The sequence below is a fragment of the Ruditapes philippinarum genome, unplaced genomic scaffold (genome assembly GCF_026571515.1).
Source record: "Ruditapes philippinarum isolate M1 unplaced genomic scaffold, ASM2657151v2 ctg7975_1_1_1_1, whole genome shotgun sequence".
Taxonomy (NCBI): domain Eukaryota; kingdom Metazoa; phylum Mollusca; class Bivalvia; order Venerida; family Veneridae; genus Ruditapes; species Ruditapes philippinarum.
This window is the reverse complement of record NW_026857396.1, coordinates 151,679-160,618: the sequence shown is the minus strand read 5'-3', so window position 1 is coordinate 160,618 and position 8,940 is coordinate 151,679.

Sequence of the window (8,940 nt, the reverse complement as noted above, 5' to 3'; positions counted from 1 at the left end):
ACATCTCAAAATTGCCAAAAATCACTATTTTACGTTGTTTTATTCCATCAAAATTTATTTCAAAGTGCTGCAACTTCTCAATGGCTTGAGATAGAGTCAAATGCTTTTCAACGTTGCTTACACGTTACCTTATGATCAATCTGGGGTCATTTATAGCCTCTCACAAGTCCAAAATTTTCTTGGCGATGAGGGGGACTCCGCCCCTCTTCAAACCCCCCAAACAGAAGTGGGCACATCCCCCTTCTGGCAACCCCCTGATGTATCTTTTGGTTGGGGGGCCGCGCCGAAAAAGAGGTCACTTTTTGGCCGGGTTGCACTGGTGCAAACCCGGGTTTTAGTATGGTGAATGTTGGGCGGCGGGCGGGCATCCGGGCATCCGGCGGGGCATCCGGGCGGGCGGGCGGGGAAAAATTTTCGTAACAGTTTTTCAGCAACTTCTTATCACAGCCTTTTGATATTTGGTATACAGCATCAACATATGGTCCCATATACTGTGGGATTCGATTTCAGGTCTGTCGCTTACCTACTTCCTGTTTGCTGACTTAGTAAAATTTTCAACATTAATGGTCAACAATAGGACATTTTGGTAACAGTTTTCTTGGAAACTATATATCACAGCCTTTTGATATTTGGTATACAGCATTAACACATGGTCCCATACCGTGGGATACGATTTCAGGTCCGTCGCTCATCCACTTCCTGTTTGCCGACTTAGTTAAATTTTGACATTATTGGTTAATGGTTGGAAATTTTCGTAACAGTTTATGCAGCAAAATCTTATCACAGCCTTTTGATATTTGTATACAGCATTATCACATGGTCCCATATAGGGCTGTGCATTGCCATTTTTTTTCTGTCACGATACATATCACGATATTTGTTTTTCAAAACAATGCGATTCGCGATATGTATTGCATACTTTGAAGAAATGCGATGCATATTGCGATTCTTATGTTGCGATACGATACGTATCACGATACTGACTTTCAGACATAGTATATAAAAACTTGGCCATTTGTTTACAGCATAATTACGAATATAATATAAAACTATTACAATAACAAAAAAATAAACTCTTTTAACTTGTTGTTATAACTTGGTTTCCGATTTTGATCTTTCAACAATTTACTTTTCTGATTACTTGAGGATTAAAGGTATTTTTAATTAAACCATAACAGCAAATTGATATCTACTAGCTATTCTAACACTAAAGTCCATTACGTTAAATATGGCAGTTTAACAATTTCAGTCTTACAATACAGCACTAAAGATTTTTCTTGTGAAAAAAATAGTAACAAGTGATCTACAATTAGGGAAACAACTGTGAAAATGACCCTTTCATTTAAGCGATAACAGTCAGAGAAGAGTTACTTCCCTTACCGGATGTGACGTAAATGGGGGATAAAACTGTGCAGGCCGCATAGAATGTTAGCTTATTGAAAAGTTAAATACGTAAATACTGATCGTTCAATAATGATTATAACATGTAAAAATTTAGGCATGCATACATAAATTCAATATGAAGACAATAGAAAAAATACATAAATAAAGATTCATTTTTGAGATTAATTCTCGCTACGGAGTGAAACAGCGAAATTTCAAAGTGAATATATTTATTAGATCTAGATTTTCTCTAATGCCAGGATAAAAGCTAGTAATTTAATCAAATTTTGATATTTTATAAACACCCATACACACTGAAATTGCCTTTAATAAATTCAAAAGGCCATTTTCTAGTTTTATGTGTTATTTTCTGTCATTTAGAACATTTCGGCGTATTTGTGACAAACATGAAAATAAGATTGCCAATATCTTTTAATGATTGTTTTTCAAGCTTTAATAGAACAATAACAGAATGCATTCTGTCAATACTTAATTAATCTTTTTCACTATGCCGTATAAAAATGTTTCAGATATAATTTTATAAATATTCCGGAAAGAACGAACACCATGTGGCAATGACTTTTATAACTTTAGATTCGCAACAGATGATAATAAGATAATTTTAATATTAAAAAAAATCTATTCTTATGGTTATCAAAATAAAGACCTTTCCCCCGTAACTTGTTTAATACATAAACAGATGTGTATAATAAGCGCCACTGGGCGTAACATATTTATTAACAGGGTGCATATGATGTATATACAAGCGGCACATGGCTGTGATATCATAAATCACCAGGTTATAACATTACATCAGATTACGTCACTTTTGTTAGTTGTCAACATATTTATGGCCCGAATTTTGTTATGAATCATCCTAGGGACTTTATTGGTCATGCCTTACTGATTTGATACTCGATCCAGAGTCCTATACCAACTGGCACGTAAAATTATAATTCAGTTAATAACGAATTTCTGTGAACGTGTTTAACAATTTTTTGTTGTTGTTGTTGTTATTTTTTTTTAATATTTGATAAGCAGAGTATGAATGATAAAGTATCAACTTGAAAATATTACTTTACTAGCGAGGACAGTGCATTTTTTGCCGACACAAATAGTATACAGTCATGTACATTCAAAAGAATTTTTACTTTTTATGCCTTTACAATTTTTTTTAAATTACATAGATTTATATTGTTGATTTTTTTTGTCTTAGTAATGCTTAAACCAAAATGATTTTTAATAAACCCGTATCTTGCAATTAATTATTACGCAGCCGTTTTTCGAAATAACAGAACAGAATCCTTACATTTTTAAAACTCAAAATATCGTTTGGGTATTGTATAGTAGCTATGACAAATATATATTATCTATATCTCTGGTATTAGCAAGTTAGTACGATTTAACTGCCTGGTAAAATTTTTATTTATAAGAATCTAACGAAACTGGTAATCATGATCTGTTACCCAGGAATATGGTCTACTATTAAAACAAATCGTTAACCTTATTATAGTAAACATTTTTATTCATTTCACCATCCTTTTTATGAAATATCTTATTCAATTACACAAAATCTTTATATCGCTCTATTAATGTACTTAATCGTATCGGCAAATGTCCACCGTATCCCCAAATGACGTCATCCAAGGGCGACAACTTGAATACGGTCTTAAATGAAAGGGTCTATAAGTTTCAGTCGAAAGATTTGTGCTCAACCCGAGAGTATTTTATTTTGAGTTTGCAAATTTTGCAAACACTCCAAGTCCGGTCTTCCACATTATACAACACTCTCTGATGGTTCACCAAAAACTACAATGTTCCCAAAACCCGTGAATTAAATGACCAGGGAGGACTGACTGTAATTTCCCAGCCCCCTTCTACATATTTTGCAGTCTTCATGCTTTCTGTTTGTTTGTTTTGTTGGTATTTTTACGGGAAAATGATGTCAACGGAAATGAAAGTATATATACGTGACGAATATCACATGGGGATGTTGTCATCATCACTATTTTAATCCGACATTTAAGTGCGACTAAATGAAATTACAAATTCATGTTTGTAGGTTGTTTTTTTTCTTGAAATCGCACAGATCTCTAATTATGTTTTATTATAAACAAGTTCAAAGAACATCAGCCCATTTACATGGAATTGATAAAACTTGGTTAGTACCGTTAAATGATTGCGGACATGGGGAAACGAGATGACAACGATGGTATGATAATAGTCGCGCTTGTTTATTGTTTTCAGAGCTATTTTTCTTTCTTCAGTCTTTCAAAAAATACGTTTGTCCTTATATTCCTGGAAGATATTGTTAGTGTATTGCGATACATCCCGCTCTATCGATACATCGGGAGGTGAAATATGTATTGCATCGCAATATATTGGAATTTGTTATTTCATTACGATGCATACATCGAGTACAAGACAGATCGCGATGCATCGATGAATCGTTACACCTCTTGTCCCATACTGTGCGATTTTATTTCAGGTCTGGCGCTCATCCACTTCCTGTTTGCCGATTTAGTTAAATTTTGACATAATTAATGATCAATAGATAGTAGGATATTTTCGTAGCAGTTTTCTCAACAAATTCTTACCACAGCCTCTTGATATGTGGTTCACAGCATTCTGCATTGACATGACTGTGGTCCCATATTATGGGATTCCATTTCAGGTCTGATGCTCATTCTTTTCAGGTTTACCAACTAAGTTAAATTTTCAACATCATTGGTCAGATAGTGGTAGAAAATTTAAGTAACGCCACAGCCTCATGATATTTTGTACACATATGCAATCCGGCCTTTTCTGTCTTTGACCCATTTTTTTAACAACATTTCTCAAACAAAAACAAGTGTTCGGGGCCTAAATAAGGCATTTTTTCACCATTTGAGACAACAAAAAGGGGGGATGGTTGAAAAGGGCGTTAAAAGGCGTTTATATAACGTAATGGGTTAAATTAATAATACTTGAGAATATTATATATAGGGAGACAAAAATATGTTAAAACAGAATTAAGATTTGAGAATTAGAACTTTTAAGAATTAAGAATGATTAGAATGAATTGGAATCTTTAAGAATTGTTAGGATCAGAATCAGAATTAATGTAAAAGTGTGTTGAAAGAATCTTGGGAAACATTTTCATAAGAAACATTGTGGACTTAATATATTTTAGTAAAAGTGACCTATTAAAAACTTTGTATGGAATATTATATTATTGAACTTTGACATAAAGAAAATAAATAAATTAAATAAGTAATTAAGAGCATTTGTGTTCATCTTCATTTCATCAAAGTTATCTACTATCACACTCTACATACTGATAGTAGAGTAAACTACGTGACCGACTGCTTGGGGTGGATATTTATATTTTGTATTGGGACTCAACTTAGACCTGGGCTAATTCCCCACAGCTTAAACAACTGGTACCGCATAGCCCTACCGGAGGTCTACATGTAGGTTCCCGTACAGTGTTGCTGTTATAAGTGGAGAAGTTGTGATGTGCAGTAAGGGCCGCCCCAGCACCAGTGTGGCAGCAGCCAGCCCAAGGCCCTAGGCAGCCCCCGGTCGCACATATACACTTATGCATCTCGTTTTTTTTTTTAAATAGGGCATTTTTAGATCAGTACTTTCTAAACTATTGTTTTATATATTTTAAGGTTTTGTTTAACCAGCGTGGCCATCGTTCCATACCTGTTTATGTGAAATGTATGAACAATAAAATTTTTATAATTAATGTCCATTCTAAACATGATTATGTGCTACTTTTGTGGCATTGGGTCAATGAAAAGATGATTCATTTTTATTGTAAACACATTTCTGGATATGTGACAAATAATCTAAGACAACCCGCATTAGGCTACTGAACATATAATGACTGAAATGTCCAAAACGTGTGTTATTATGTGTGTTTTTATGTGTGTTATTATGCAATAAAATAATTGTTGACGTATTACATGTATATTTTAAGGTTTTGTGACAGAACCATTAGACATGTGATGTACCCACTAAAAATTTGACTCAATAAAATTAGAATTGAAACAAATCAGGCGCAATTTAGCTTAATATCAGGTATGACAATTTTATTTGTTGATATTGTGTTAGAATCGAAAAAATATAACCAAATCGATACATCCAAATTGATGATAACATCACTTTTTGTTGTTTGGATGCATATCATTATGATTATTAATATCTCGAACCTGAACTCCTAACAATGATTTTATTATGCCCCCACTTTAGTGGCGGGCATTTAGAGTACCCTTGTCCGTCGATCCGTCCTTCTGTCCGTTCTTTTTTGTGTTGCACGTAACTAAAAAAGTATTTGACCTAGAGTCATGAAACTTAACAGGAATGTTGATCAGCATGTGTAGTTGTGCACCTGGGTATTTTCGTCTGGATATTTTTAGTGTTTTTAGAGTTATTGCCCTTGACTTAGTAAAAATTTGCAATTTTCAACTTGTGTCGCATGTAACTCAAAAAGAATTTGACCTAGAGTCATGAAACTTTACAGGAATTTTGATTAGCATGTGTTGTTGTCCACCTGGGTATTGTCGTGTGGATATATTCAGTACTTTTAGGGTTATTGCCCTTGATTTAGTTAAATTGTGCAATTTTCAACTTGTGTCGCATGTAACTCAAATAGGACTTGATATAGAGTCATGAAACTTTACAGGAATGTTGATCAACATGTGTAGATGTACACCTGGGTATTCTCTTGTGGATTTATATAGTATTTTTAGAGTAATTGCCCTTGACTTAGTAAAATTTTGCAATTTTCAACTTGTGTCGCATGTAACTCAAAAAGGATTTGACATAGAGTCATGAAACCTTACGGGAAGGTTGCTCAGCATGTGTAGTTGTGCACCTAGGGTTTCTCTTGTGGATTTATCCAGTATTTGTATGTAGAGTTATCTCCCTTGACTTTCATTATGATTTTATTTGTTCCTTGAGTGCTTGAGTTAGAATCAACCAACTTTACAGGAATAATGATCAACGTCACTGTGAAGCTATGCACCTTCGACTTTGCATGATTTTTGTGTGGATTTTTTATGCTCTCCAAAAAATTTCGGGGGAACATATAGTCGTCAGGTTGTCCGTTGGTATGTACGTACGTCCTGAATTTGTGTCCGGCCCATAACTTTGTTATTTGAATTTGGATTTTTAAAACTTTTTCACAGAGAAGATCACCATATTGAGACGACGTGTCGCGCGCAACATTTGGGTCGCTACCTTGAAGGTCAAGGTCACAGCATGACCTTGCAGCAAAATCGTGTCCGGTCCATTATTTCGTTATTTGAAGTCGAATTTTAAAACTATTTCACAGAAATGATCAACGTATTTAGACGACGCATCGCGCGCAACATTTGGGTCGCTTCCTTGAAGGTCAAGGTCACAGCATGACCTTGCAGCAAAATCGTGTCCGCCCCTAACTCCGATATTTGAAGTCGGATTTTAAAACTATTTCTCAGAAATGATCACCATATTAAGATGACTATCGCGAGCAACATTCGGATCACTACCTTGAAGGTCAAGGTTACAGCATGACCTTGCAGCAAAATTGTGTCCGGCCAATAACTCTGATATTTGAAGTCAGATTTTAAAACTATTTCACAGAAATGATCACCATATCAAAACAATGTGTCATGCACAACATTTGGGTTGTTTTTACACTTGGAACTTTGTGACATAACTCTGACACTATAAGAGGTATACCTTCCTGTGTCCAAAACCTATTCGGGGAGCATCACCCGGTTCAATCGGCTCAGGTTTCAGTTTTGTTGGAGTTATTGCCCTTAACTTACAGTAGTATAAATTTGCAATTTTCAACTTGTTATTTGTAACTTGTTCAACTTTTATTTTTAGCTCGACTATTCGAAGAATATGAGAGCTATTGTAGTCGCCCCGGCGTCGGCGTCCGTGTCCGCGTCGGCGTCTGCGTTGGTTAAAGTTTTTTGTAAAGTCAAATATCTCAATTATTACTTGTGATATTCAATTGAAACTTACAATATTTATTTATAGTAACAACGTACACCAGATTGACAAGTTGGATAACTCTGCCTACAATATTGACAGAATTATGCCCCTTTTTAACTTAGAAATTTTGGTTAAAGTTTTTTGTAAAGTCAAATATCTCAATTATTACTGGAGATATTCAATTGAAACTTACAATACTTATTTATAGTAACAAGGTACATCAGATTGACAAGTTGGATAACTCTGCCTACAATATAGACAGAATTATGCCCCTTTTTACCTTAGAAATTTTGGTTAAAGTTTTTTGTAAAGTCAAATATCTCAATTATTTCTTGAGATATTCAATCAATTGAAACTTACAATACTTGATTATAGTAACAAGGTACATCAGATTGACAAGTTGAATAACTCTGCCTACAATATTGACAGAATTATGTCCCTTTGAAACTTAGAAGTTTTGGTTAAAGTTTTTTTGTAAAGTCAAATATATCAATTATTGCTTGAGATATTCAATTTACAAATTTTCACTCTGTTTCAAGAATTTTGTACCTTTTCTGTCAATTTAATGTATTCATAGGTAATAAGTATTATTATACTCAATAAAACACCCTTGTGACATTACCTTCAGAAAAGTCAAGCCAATACTGTATAATTAGACTCTTTCAAAGGCCTATAACATGAATTTATAAAAAAAAATTAGCCCTTATGTGAACTTAGAAAATTTAACATTATCAAGGCTCTTTTACTGTCAAGCACTTAGAATAGTCGAGCATGCTGTCCTACCGACAGCTCTTGTTATCAATATATGTCAATAGATTAAAAGACCAATATGTTCAAAATTGGATGTCAAAATGTTCATTAAATGTGAAATTGATGGATTATATTCGTTTTAAAAAAGATTATTTACATGCAAAATATGTTTATTGTCTGGATATTAAAAAATTTAGAAGTGTTTTAGCAAATTTTCGATCTTCATCTCATTGTTTATCGATAGAAACTGGGCGATATAGTTATATTGAACGTGATTAAAGATAATTGCCCATTTTGTGAATGTGTACAAGAAAATGAGTACCATTTTGTACTTATTTGTCCACTTTACTCTAATATAAGACATACTTACATCAGTGATTATTTCTGGAAATATCCTTCATATATAAAATATTATAATCGGATGTCAACTCAAGATATTGATACAATTAAGAAATTAGCAACTTTTCTATATCTAGCGTTTAGAGAATGTGATCAATTTTTGTCTATGTTTAGATAATTAGTATTTATACTTTTCTTTGATAAATGTAGCGCTTAAAGAACACGATTATTTTTGTCTATATTTTGATTATTTTAGTACCAATTCTATTTCTATGATAATTGTTGACATTTTGTTTTTTATATATTTCTATTATGTCTTAACCATGTCTGATTTGTAGCATCCACAGATGTATATTTTGTTTTATAATCTTTATATGTGTATGGGCCGGTGGCCTTATAACTCAATAAAGTTTGATATTTGTTCATGCATAGCTCAAAAAGTATTTGACTTGTAGGCCTGAAAGTTTACAAGAATGTTGGTCAGCATGTGTACTT